At 35.6% G+C, this 13,025-nt stretch overlaps 1 protein-coding gene across 11 annotated transcripts in view; it reads right to left on the minus strand.

Moving 5' to 3' along the window:
* The window catches only part of LOC5564681 (afadin), a 331,635-nt gene that overhangs the window by 201,095 nt on the left and 117,515 nt on the right, over positions 1-13,025 (minus strand). The gene's annotated exons all lie outside the window — the stretch shown is intronic.

A 13,025-nucleotide genomic window follows, 5' to 3' on the forward strand; every position in this document is an offset into this window, starting at 1 on the left:
TTTAACAAATTCCATTGTTGAAGCAAGGGACATTGCAATTCCTAAATGTGCAGTAAAATTTGAACCCGAGATTATAGACGATGATTTTAAACTCTTGATCTGTCTAAAAAACGTGAGGAGAAGGCAATTTCGACGCGATCCTGCTATGAAAACTATATGGCAGGATTTTCAGAAAGAAATTAAAAAACGATTTTCACAATTAAGCAACAAAAATTTTGAAAATAAATTTGGTCAATTGGACCATGGCTGTAAAACTTTTTGGAAATTATCTAAAATTTTGAAAAAAAAACCTCAGAAGTCAATGCCGGCATTGAAATAACAAAACAAATTATTACTAGCTAATTACGAAAAAGCTCAAAAACTTGCCATGCAGTTTGACAGCGCGTACAATTTTAATTTAGGACTTACTAATCCAATAGAAAAACAAGTTACTCAGGACTTCAAACACATTCTCAATCAAAATAACGATTTCGGAAATTCATGATGCACAAATATGACAGCTTCTGGCAATGATAGATTTTTTACATCCTCGCTTAGAAACTTCTAGAAAGTAGCTTAGCATTCTTGGTTGATATATTTAACAGAGGTTTTCAATTATTTTCTTGACAAATGGAAAATGCCAAGGTTGTACCAATTAAAAACAGATAAAAATCTTCTAAATTATCAAATCAGTTTCAGTAAACTTTTTGATATTTTGTGCTTCACTCAAAAGTGTCTCGCCATCAACCCTGTACTGTGTGTGTGATTGGTTGCTGGCAGGCTTGGTGCGGGAGCGCTTTTAGCCGGTTATTGCATAGCAGCCGTGTAGTGAATTGGATTACCAGTTGATCTGTTTTAAACGAGTGACCGTGACTGAAGCGATGATTCCGTTGATTGTTTTATTAAGAGTGATTATTGCTGCTGGATATTGTTTTGGGGGTTTGCTGACTTACTGACTCACTTAGGTACCGAGCATTTCCAACTCAATTAGCGAACAAAAGTGGGTCATGTTCCTACCTACAATTATTGCATAATTTAAGATAAAACTTTTCATTGGTACCAATATGTAAAATTTTCGTCAATAATTCAAATTTTATGCTTTTCTATACTTTTTAATCCATGTTGTTCAAACTAGAAGACATCTTGGGAACGGCGAGAGAAATTGGATTAGATGTTGAAAAGGGCATACCATATATGAAAAAGTGTTGGCGATCATTTTGATAAACAAAAAAGTTTGGATATTTTTTTTAGTTCGGATCCAGGTTTCAAATAAAGTTTAGTAAGAACTGCTATTTGTATGTTATTAGCCAACAGAAAATTAAACCTTTTATCGTCCTTAGCATTCAAGAAACGAGCATTCTAATTTCAAATGTTAAAAAACTTATTAGGATCCATTACGGATGCATTATCCAATGACCATTTCACTGCTATTAATTCGGAGTTTATGAATTAAGAATTTATAGTAGCTCTTCTTGAATGGCTTGTATCCGAAATATAAAGTTCTAGCCCATGACTTGCTTCTATTCGCTTCGAACACGAATTATTTAGGCTTTAGGATTTGATAATACTTCATATCTTTTGTAATTCGGTGATATGATTTGTATTGGCAATTGACTGTTCAGAAATATTTAAAATTACTGGAGATTTCATTTTGTGTTTTACATGGTGTGCCCCGACTAGGAGCCCCGCGATCTATATGGATTATTGGGTACATCTCAGCGATGGCTCAGCCGATTTTCGAAATTCTTCCACGTATCTCATATCCATATCCGCATGTTTTGTACGAATTAAAGAAACTACTTCTTGGGGTGTTCAAATTTCCCCTAGAGCAATTAGACCAATACCATTTTTTTGTTAACCGAAACTGCATGAACATTGATTTGATCTTATCGAAAAAGATACTTCCTTATGTTTATTAGATTGAAATAATTATGAATAGTAAGAAGAATAATACATGTATTTGAAAAACAATATTTCTAGCATCCCTAACGAAGAAAATTTCGGTAGGTCGCTGATTCCGACAAACAATCCTCTAGTGTTTTGGATATGTATGCTAGAAGTTTGGTATCTTCGACAAAGTATTTTGAAATAAGTTGCACTACATTTTGAACCCTTTGGATTTGATCTAGATGACTTGTAACTGATCTAGATATTTTTTTTCTTTTTCATAAACGTCTTAGTTCACAACTTCCTTCTGCGATGCTATTCAATTAGACATTTTTGGCATTTTTTCGATATAGATTTGCTTGTTTAAGTGCAGCGAACATGTTTGAGCAGGAATTTAATTTTTTGATAACACTCAAAATGACTCTATGACACTACCCCGAACGCCACTACCCCGAATGGGTCATTACCCTGAACGCCATTACCCCGAAAGTATAATATTTTGAGATGGATTATTGTGGAGTATTGTGATGTGGAATTTCGATCGATAGGATAATATTCGTAGGAAACCCAAATAGGCATAGCCCTTAACGCACAGTAAGATCATCCTGAAGGAGACAGATGCAAATCCGACGATCAAGGGCATAGAGTATATTTGTGCTTGCTTCTCAACATACTCATGTTAAATGATTGATTGACTAAGCTAACTAAATTAATAACTGTGGAAGTGTAGAAGTGCTCGTGAAAATATTTGACTGAGTATCAAGTTTTGATACAGCGGAGATGTAACTTCTTCTTCCTGGCGTTACGTTATATCTATATTACGTTATATTAGCACTTCCACAAATATTAACTGAGAGCTTTTTTGTCTATTGATCATTGAAAATGATCTGTATAAGGTACCACGGGGCAAGTGAGAATCCGGGGTAAGTGGGGCGTTTCGTCATAGCTCAACAAGTTAAAGTTTTTCATAGGGGGTTTCTTCTAGAAAGTTGAAGATACAATGACAAGGAATGTATTTAGTACTAAACATATTGTTATTTTTATTACCATGTGGTTCATGTAACAGTTGTCAGTTCAGCGCCATTTTCAACTTGCATGATAAATTGTGACACGTTTCACGTCTTGCATTGACTCTCAAAAAATAAATGTGTTTTAAATCGAATTTCCAACAGTAAGCTATATTTTTAAATATTATTACAAGCTGCTAACGATAAACCAGTATTTTGTTTTCATTTCATATGAAATTTTCGATGGTCTATCTTACCCCAAAATATATTTGTACCTGGGGTAAGTGGGACCTATCAAAACAAAAACCAGAATCAAAACTTTCCGTACACGTTTCATACATTTTCCTAGAGAGTAGCACTTAAACATTCAAACAAATGATTTTTATAAAAAATACGTAATTTTATGCAATTAGAGGGAGAAGAAAAGTGTTATTATTCTTTATTATTTAATTTATTTCTTATTTTTGAAATACGACTTTAAAATTGAACAAACACACAGCTGAAATTTGAAATGCATCATGATAACGATTACTTTTATATTTTATTTGAACTTTATTTGTTATTTCTACCAAATTAAGTAGTGATGGAAAACAATTCCATCCCATAAGGTGTTTTTGTGCCATGCATATAAATAATAACAAAACATATTTATAATTTCGTCAATTATTGATTGTTTATGTGCTACATTTTAATTAACTAATAAATGATATATTTTGAACATATTTACGCATTTATTGAGGAATTTTCAGTTAATATTAAATGTGAGGTAACATACTATTAAACAAAGGGTTTCTTCCTAAAACGTAACGTATTTTATGGTTGATCCCTTATGTACATCAAATATGTACTTAAAATTAAAAATCTATGACTTATCAATCCTATTATTGTAATGCTTGACTTATTGATGTGGATTGACGCATGAAACTAAATGTGTCCCACTTGCCCCGTTTAGCGAGGCAACTGCGTCCAATGGCTCATTCTAAAACTTTCTTCCAAGGTTTTCACAATTTCAAAATTATTCGATTAGTTTCATGCACACACCAGCAAACATGTTGCCAATACGTGATTGTGTTGTTGGATTTGAAAAATATTGACATTTGAAAATGTTATTGAACAATTTGTTGGAACTATCGTTTTTTTCGTTCCCACTTGCCCCGCGGTACCTTATGTAAAACAACCAACAAAAAATTTAGGTCCGATTTTCTGCACCGTTACTTGCCAGCTTACATTACAGATGCATACATACAAACCATGATCAGTCCAATTTTATTGCCCATAAAAAAAAACTATGCTGAATTCTGAACTATTCGGGGTAGTGGCGTTCAGAGTAGTGGCATTCGGCGGGTAGTGGAGTTTGGGGTAATGGAATGAAGCTCTCAAAATTTATATTACTGGAAACAACTAAGAAATACCTTTTTTCTTAGCTGATTGCCTATGTACCTAAATATAAAGCAATGACATGGTGATCCAAAATTTATTTCTCTGCTCAAACATGTTCACTGGACACGTACAATCCAGTTGATGCCGAAAAAACTACATGTCATCGCTTTGAAATTTTTTTTACAGTCAAACATTTAAAAAATATTATGTTTTATAATTTCTTTATCAAAGTAAGTTTTTAGTGTAGTCTTGAATTTCTATTTCTACTCAAAAATGTTCTCTTGACTACTGCTTTCAAATTTATGTAAAAAAAACCTACATGTCAGTGCTTCAAATTTTGGTTGATAGGCAAACAGTTAAGAAAAAAGTATATCTTTAGTACTTTTCAGATATTGAATTTTCGAGTGTTATCGAAATGATGAAAATTTATATTTCTGGTCCAACAGCAATTCTAAAAGCAAATGAAAAAAAATGTAAAAAAAATCTCATTAACCCTTCAGTCGTCGCGCGGTTTGCCACCGTCAGAACCACCACACTGATGCTGTGTACGATAAACGAGGTTTTTCCACCACTGTTGTACAAAATACAACAGCGCGACGACTGAAGTGTTAAACAACATGACAGAGGGAATTTATCTTCGACGTCCCTAATAAGAGTTAAAACTGATCTAGATCAGTTTATCTAGGTCAAATCCAAAGGGACCAAAGTGTAGTACAACTTATTCCAAAATACTTTGTCGAATATTCCAAACCTTTAGCATGCATATCCAGAGCACTAGAGGTTTTGGCATGGGAAATTCGCGATCTACACTAATCTGCCCCATTAGGGATGCTCGATTTTTTTTCTGCTTCACATATCCTATATGTCTAGTTTTCTAGGGTCATTCGGATAGCAATAAAATTCGATACGATGCTCATGTTGCTCCAATGTGCAAAAAAACATTTGTATTGGTTTAATTGCTCTAGGGGAAATTTGAACACCCCTAAGAGCCCGTTCTGAACTATAGAATATGGACATGAGATACGTGAAAGAATTTCAAAAATCGGTTGGACTGCTGATGAGACATGGCTGATTGCTTTTAAGGTACAACTGATATTTGATTCCGGGGCTCCTAGTGTTAACATTGTTTTCGTTTCTGAACATATGTTTTGAATCATTGTTTGTAGTTAAGATTTGGTCACCATTTTAATAATTTTAGTCACTACTAGTGGTCCCGGCAAACTTCGTCTTGCCATCAAGTAGGCTGTTGAAAAACGCTTTTGACCGTCCCATATAAAATTACAGTTTCGTTCGCGCTTGTTTTTTCAACTTTCCCGGTGAATATCCTGGGATTTTTATACACACAAACACGTTGGAACCCTTGACAAACAAAACTAAGAAAGAATTATTTAAATCCGTTGACCCGTTCGTAAGCCATTTCGTGACATTCCATCATTCCATTTTTATTTATATAGATTATTTTGCTGTCTGGCCCGCTGCCCACATATGTCCATCCAACTTAAGAAAGAGAATTCTCAAAGGGATTCCACCAGAGATTCCTCCTGCTGTTTCTTCAAGGAATGCCTCACTTTTTCCAGAAACTCCTTCAAGGATTTGTTTACGACGGTTTCTCAAGAAATTTGTGTTGACAAATTCCCCAAAAAATAATTCAGAGATTATTTTCAAAAACACTTCCAAGCATTTCAGTAGTTCCTGCAAAAATGTCATCCAGACATAGTTCAGACACCAGAAATTTATCTACGTACTCCTCCAGAGACCTATCCGAGAGCTCCACCTGGAATTCCTCCAGAGTTACACCAGGGATTCTACCAAGAATTCACAAATAACTCTACTAGGGATTCCTCAAGAGAATCCTGCTGTGATTTTTGAAGGTATTTGTCCATCGATTCCCTCAGGAATTTCTCCCCAGAGGTTTCCCAGAGGTCCCTTGCAGAATTCTTCCAGAGAATACTCCATCCATTCATTCGGGAATTCTTACGAAAATTCCCAACGAGATTTCTATAGGGATTCATCAAGGCTTGCTCCAGGGATTCCTCATGCAGGAGTCTCGAAGGATATCTCCACAGTATTTTTTAAGAAAAGCCTTCAGGTACTCCTGAACTCCTTGTATGATTCCAGTATTTTTTTATTCAAAGCTCTCATCTCGACATTTTTTAGATATTTTCCAGAAATTTCTCAGAAATTCCTTCAAGAGATTTCTAAACGAATTTCTCTAGTAGCATTCCCTCAGGTAATGATTCAGGTAATGAAAACTTCTACAGGGATTACAGAACATTCTACTTACTCCTAAAAGGATTTATCGAAATAATTCTGGAATATTTTTGAAAATTTACTCCAATGTTGCTTGAAGGATTTCTTCAAAGCTTTCAGATATTTTCCACAAATTTATTTAAGGATACATGCAGAGTTTTCCCCAGAAATTTCTCCACAGATTCAACAACAAAATCTTCCGAAGATTTACAAAGAGATTCGTTCAGAGTTCTACGAAGGATTCCATTAGGGTTCTATCAAGGATTTTTTTAGGAATTCCTTCTGCAATTTATCCAGGAACTTCTCTAGGAAATCCTTCAGGAATTTTCCAAAGAATTTCTCTAGAAAAAAATCGCCGCCAAATAATTCGGAGATTCTTTTAAAAACTCCTGCAAGGATTTGAGTAATTCTTTCAAAGATTTGACCTTGGCATAATTCGAATACTTTCCAGAAATATCCCAAGGATTCATCTAGAGACTGCTTCCCGAACTCTTCCACCGATTTCTCCAGAGATTTTTCCAAGAAATTACAAAAAGGGTCCTGCAATTTCTCGAAGGATTCATCCACAAAATTCCTTCAGCAATTCGTCTAGAAATTTTTTCAGCGATTTTTCATGGAATTGCTTTGGGCAAAGTTCACCGTTCAATGATTCAAAGATTTTTTCGAAAATTCTTACAGGGATTTCATAGATTTTACATCGATATAATTAAGATATTTTCCCGAAAATTCTCCAAGGGTTTTTTTCGAGAATACCCCCTGGAATTCCTCAAGAATTTCACCAGGGATTCTTCCAAGGCTTACTTCTTCAATTTGTCCAGGGATTTTGGAAAATAAACTTCCAGGGATTAGTCCTGTATTTTTTCCAGTGATTCCCTCGAAAATTTCTCCAAAATCCACTTCAAATGTATCTAGAAGATTTTTTTCTAAGAACATTTTGCCAATAAAGGAAATATATTTTCGAGAAATTCTCCGGGTATTCTAATAATTCCTTCAAGAATTCACCAAGAAATAATTTGGATATAACCCTTCCGGAATTCCTCTCCGGAATGTCTCAACGGGTTCTTCCAGAGACTTCTCCATAAAATTTCTCCAAGAATTCCCCCAAGAATCCTATCTGCTATTTCTCTGTTTTGCAATTGCTTTAAAGAATTTCTCAAAAGGATTCTTCTAGGAATTTGTCCAAGCATTCCCTCTCAGGAATTCCACCAAGAGCTCCTTCAGAGATTTCCAAACGAATTTATCTAGTAGCATTTCCTCAGGTAATATTTCAGAGATATTTTTGAAAATCTCCTCAGGGATTACAGTACTTTTTCCTTACTACTAAACGGATTTCTCGAAATAATTCAGGCATTATAGTAATTCCTTCCTAAGATTTCACCTGGACAAATATCTGAATTCAATTTCAAGAAATTTCTTCAAGGATTCCTCCGAGAATTCTCAATGGGATTCCTCCAGAAATTCTTTCTGAAAATTTTCTACAGATTCCTCCAGGAATTTTTTTCAGGAATTTATCCTAGGATTTGCTCAAGAATTACTCCAGAAGCGCCTTCAGGGAGTTCGCAACGAATTTCTTTGAGAACGTTGAAATGTGATTCTAAGATTTTTTTTTCGAAAACTCGTCCAGAGAATGCCTTGAATCCTTCAGAAAAATTTTTCAAAAATTTCACCATTAAATATTTTAGATATTTCGAAAAGGGTACAACTAAAACTTTACCAAGAATTCTCCAGGGATTCTTTCAAGATTTCCCAAAGGGACTCCCCAGGGTCCCAGCATTTTTTCGAGGATTCCTCCACAGAATTTCTTTCAATCCTTCAGGAATGTTTCAAGGAATTGCTCTAGGGAAATTTCGCAGCTAAATATTTAGGAGATTTTTTTTTCGAACTGTTGGAGTTACAGTGATTTCTCCTTAGATGTCACCTTGACATTTTCCAGAATTTTTTTTTAAGGAATCCTACAGAGACTCTTCCAGGGGTTTATCCGAGATCTCTGGATTTTTCCAAGGATTCCCTCAGGAGTTCTGGCTCCATAAGCTGCCAAATGTATTGCTCACAGAAATTCTCTAAGATCATTTTGACAAGAAGTAAGATATATTTTCGAGAACTTTCAGTTTTTCTTTCGAGGATTTCTTCAAAGATTTCACCAAGAAAGAAATTCAGATATTTTCCTGAAATCCCTCCAGGAATACCTCCGGAGACTCCTCCGAGAATTACCGCCGGAATTTCTCCCAGAGTTTCACCAGTAATCCCGCCGGTGATTCCCTTAGTAAACACTACTCATTTTCTCCAGAAAATTTCTTCAATGGTTCCTCCAGAGAACGGTCTTGTTCAGAGTTCCTCAATGGTTTTTTTTCAGGAATTCTTCTAGGGCTTCGTTCAAAAATTTCTCAAAGGATTTTACCAGACTCAACAACTCACTCGATCGAATCCTATTTGGTCGAATTCACGACCCACTGTTTTTGATCGAAAGAGCATTCCAGCATAGGGGTGACTCTCTCCGGAATTCCACTTTAATCTCGTCATAGAATTCCGGTGAAAACTGTATGAATCGTGGTCTTTTGCCAAACCCACCAAAGATAACTTCAGTAATCAGGAACTCTAACAGAAATTTTCTCAACAATTCCATCATGGATTCTTCCAGAAATAACACCTATGCTTTATGCCAGTAATTCCTTCAGAAGTGCTGCCAGTAATTCCTTCAGTAATTTCTCCAAGAATTTCACCAAAAATTCAAACAGATAAATCGCGATTAATTCTTGAGGAATTATTCAGGAATTCTTCCAGAAAACTTGCGAGAAATTTCTCCAGGAATCGCACAAGGTGTTCTTCCAGGAAGTCACTCAAGGATTCCTACAGCAATTCACATAAAGATTTCACTAAGAAATTTGTCCTTGGATATTCTAGGATATTTCACAGGAACTTCTCCATGAATTGATTCAGTAATACTTCCAAGAATACCGTAAGAACGTCTATCTGAATTCCCTTTGGGAGATTTCTCTAGGCAATATTGAATGGTTTCTATCAGGATTTACTCTAAACATTTCTCCATGAATTCCTCCGGAAATCCTTTAGAGTCCTTCAGAAAATGTTCCATGTGTTCTTCTGAAGGACTTCTCTAGTTTTTCTTCTAGATATTCCTCCTGGGATTTTCCCAGGAATCCGTCCAGTTTCCTCCAGGCAATCCATCAAGAATTCTTTAAAACGTTTATAAATTACAGACTACAACATACCCTAGGTTTACGTACAAAAGTTCGAAAGGACAAAACGTCGAAAGGACAAATGGTCGAAAACGATTTACATAGTGGTTTTTTTTCCTTCTTTGAAAAGAGATTTTCAACCTTTTGTCCCTCCTTTTTTGTTCTTCGAACTATCGTCCTATCGACCTTTTGTCTTTCAACCACAAACATATTTTTTTTAGAAGCGAAAACGTGCTTGATTGCCAATATTGAGTAATTTAAAATTGTTTTAAACATTATATATAATTGGATTAGCTTACCATGTTCAATGTACGAAAATCGAAAGTTCAAAACTTAAAAACAATTAAGGCGCCGGCTACGTCCTAACGGTCATCGGGGAAGGAGAGGAATGTTAGTTAGACAGTCATTGTTACTAGAGACCAAAAAATCCTCTGCATCTCCACAGTTGTCATGAAAATGATATTGAGTTAGCGAGATAAGATAAGGATCTGAAAGTCATCTACAGTATTGGATAACACATTTAAAACTTTTTCGATTTTCTATGCAAAATGTTCAACTTTGGAGGGTGAGCTGTGAGTAATTTATGGTCCGATTTGAATCGAATTTTCTCAGTTCTGCAGACAAAACTGGAATTTCAAAATAAAATTCTAAATTGATTTACCAAATTCATTTAATCATTCATGAGCAAGACACAAGATTACTTGGAATTTATCTTGCGTAGTTTTTTGGAAATTTCAATTCACTATGAGCAGAGCACCACTGTTACAAAACTTCGTAGTTTACCGCATCTTTAAAACAAGTAACACTTGGAAAGATTATCACCGCGTGCTCCACCAATCCCTTCGAATGAAACTCAAATGTTGAGAGCTCAGCAAAATAATGCTCTTGAAAAAAAAAACTCTGTTTGCCCTCCTCCTCGTCTATTTATCATCCATTGAGTAGAACGCCACACATTCCGCAGTCGAAAGAGATACGATCCAAATCAAAACACCGACATCATCCATCCAACTATTGCTATGTCAGTTACCGAAATCAAAACACTTTTACTCTCGACTCGGTCTGACTGCTGGCTGCAGTGCTGCACCATAGTCAGTCGGTAGTGATACGTTATCGTGAAAAACGATAAATTTTCTAGCGTACCTTTTCGAATGGTTCAAAGTATCAATTGAAGTAAGTTGTATTTTTCTGGCTCCGAAAACAAATGTCAGAAGTGAGAATCAGTTGATAATTGAGGGTATGATAAAGGAAGCCTATTTGGTAGCATATCTGGTTTTATAGAAGCTTTAAGCAGGTTTTGGATTGGAATCAGTCAAACGTAAACCCACAAAAAGCTTTTATAAAACCTTAAAAGTTTCAAATTATCACTTTCAAATTAGTCTGAAAGTTTCTTCTTCCGACCCATAGCAGACCTTTTTCCAGGGCTAAACGCAATCGTTTTCCTGCCTGCTGGACTATACAGACGGCGTCTGTTCCAGTGGGTGATTCCGCCGAAACTCGATTGTTTTGGGAAACAAGAGCTGAAAGTAATGCGCGCACTCAGCGAAACGGAAAAACGCAACCCGGTCCATCTCGGTGGCTGATTGAATGCGCGGTGGTGTGAAGAACGAAAGTTTTCATTGCAACAGCAAATACATATCTGCCCACTCGACGAGGGCAGGCCACGACCATCATCATCATCGTCAAAATAAACGTTTGGGAAACTGGCACGAACTGGCGTTGTTTTTGTTTGGTCGAGAAATTCGACTACTTTTCGGGTGCTATAGCTAACCGTCGACGTAACTAGATGCTGGTTTTGGTTTGGTAAACTGAAATAGTTTATCATGTTACCATTTTTGTGTTATCTTGATCATTGCTAAATAGTTGGGAAATAGAATGGAAATCAAATTTAGGAAAGCCGAAGCTGCACAGCTACCATTTTTCAATTGGAAAAAAGTTTTATAAAACTTCATGAAATCATTTCTGTTTCATTTCTGTCTATCTCTTCTATATCTTCTAACTCTTCTATCTCTTCTATCTCTTCTATCTCTTCTATCTCTTCTATCCCTTGTATCACTTCTATTATTTCTATCTATTCTATCTCTTCTATCTTTTCTATCTCGTGCTGTATCTTCTATCTTATCTATCTCTTTTATCTCTCCTATCTTCCATCTTCTATCACCAGGGGTTTCACTCATCGTGTGAAATCACTCTTATGCATAATTGTAGGTAATGTTTTCACAGATTAATGTTTTGCTGCTATCTAATTTCAACTGGATAATATGAGGAAATTGCTGTTAGGTAATTCACCATTTTCCCTGATGAACATTTGATTGGTCTTTGTAAACAACCTTCAAAAGCCATTCACCGTCCATAGAATCACTCTATTCATTATCCAAAAGTCACAACGAAATGATACCTCACACCCATCGCATCCTTTTGGGGCCAGTATTAGTTCTTGCCCTGTTGATCTTCGTTCCGCAATCGTTGTCGCAAGAGCTATTCCAAGCTAAGCAGGATGTTACAACCGACAAAGGAGAAGCAATTGAAGGAGAAGCTATCGAACTGTCTACCATGACAACCATACCATTCATAATGGAGCAGGTCTTTTATGGTGCAGATGCGGATTCGGACGCTTTTTGGGACACACCGGACACCACAACAGCCAAATCAACCGACCCGGACAGTTCAAGAAAGATGACGTATGAAGCAGACAGCAGTTCGCCTGATGGGAACTGATGTTACAACGTATTTGAAAGTGTGCATTTTTCGGCGGAGAAAACTGATTAAGATTGTCGAAATAAATCATTAGTAGAAGTTTAAAGCATTAAAAAAAAAAACAATCGTTGGTTACACGAAGATGAACTTCCTAGTAAAAAAACTGACCACACAAAATTCATAATAAAATAATGAGATAAAAGTTTTATAAGGATTTATCAGGGAATACAACAGGGCCTTTTACTAATTTTTATCATTACAAAACAGCCATTATACGAAACATCAAATAACGCTATTTCAGCAAATTGGAACTTTCAGAGGTAAATTCCAAACATTCTGAACATAAAGGTAGTGTTTTGGGGTTTGTTCAGTAGCTCCGGTATTTGATTTTTTTTATTCATATTTTTAACAAAATATTAGTAGGAACATAAATGAAGGCTTTTCTCAAATTCTCATTACGAGTTATTTAAAATCCAAATGTTTCATAAAGGAAGCTAAATTTGAGTATTTTGGATATATTCGATCGTTGGACTGAAACTCAGGTTTAGTAACAAAGTTCCAAAGATTAATTTTTGAAATTATGATTCTATTGAGAATTGTGGAAAACAAGATGAGAATCCTATAAAGTTTCTGA

This window comes from Aedes aegypti, chromosome 1 (genome assembly GCF_002204515.2).
Source record: "Aedes aegypti strain LVP_AGWG chromosome 1, AaegL5.0 Primary Assembly, whole genome shotgun sequence".
Lineage (NCBI taxonomy): Eukaryota > Metazoa > Arthropoda > Insecta > Diptera > Culicidae > Aedes > Aedes aegypti.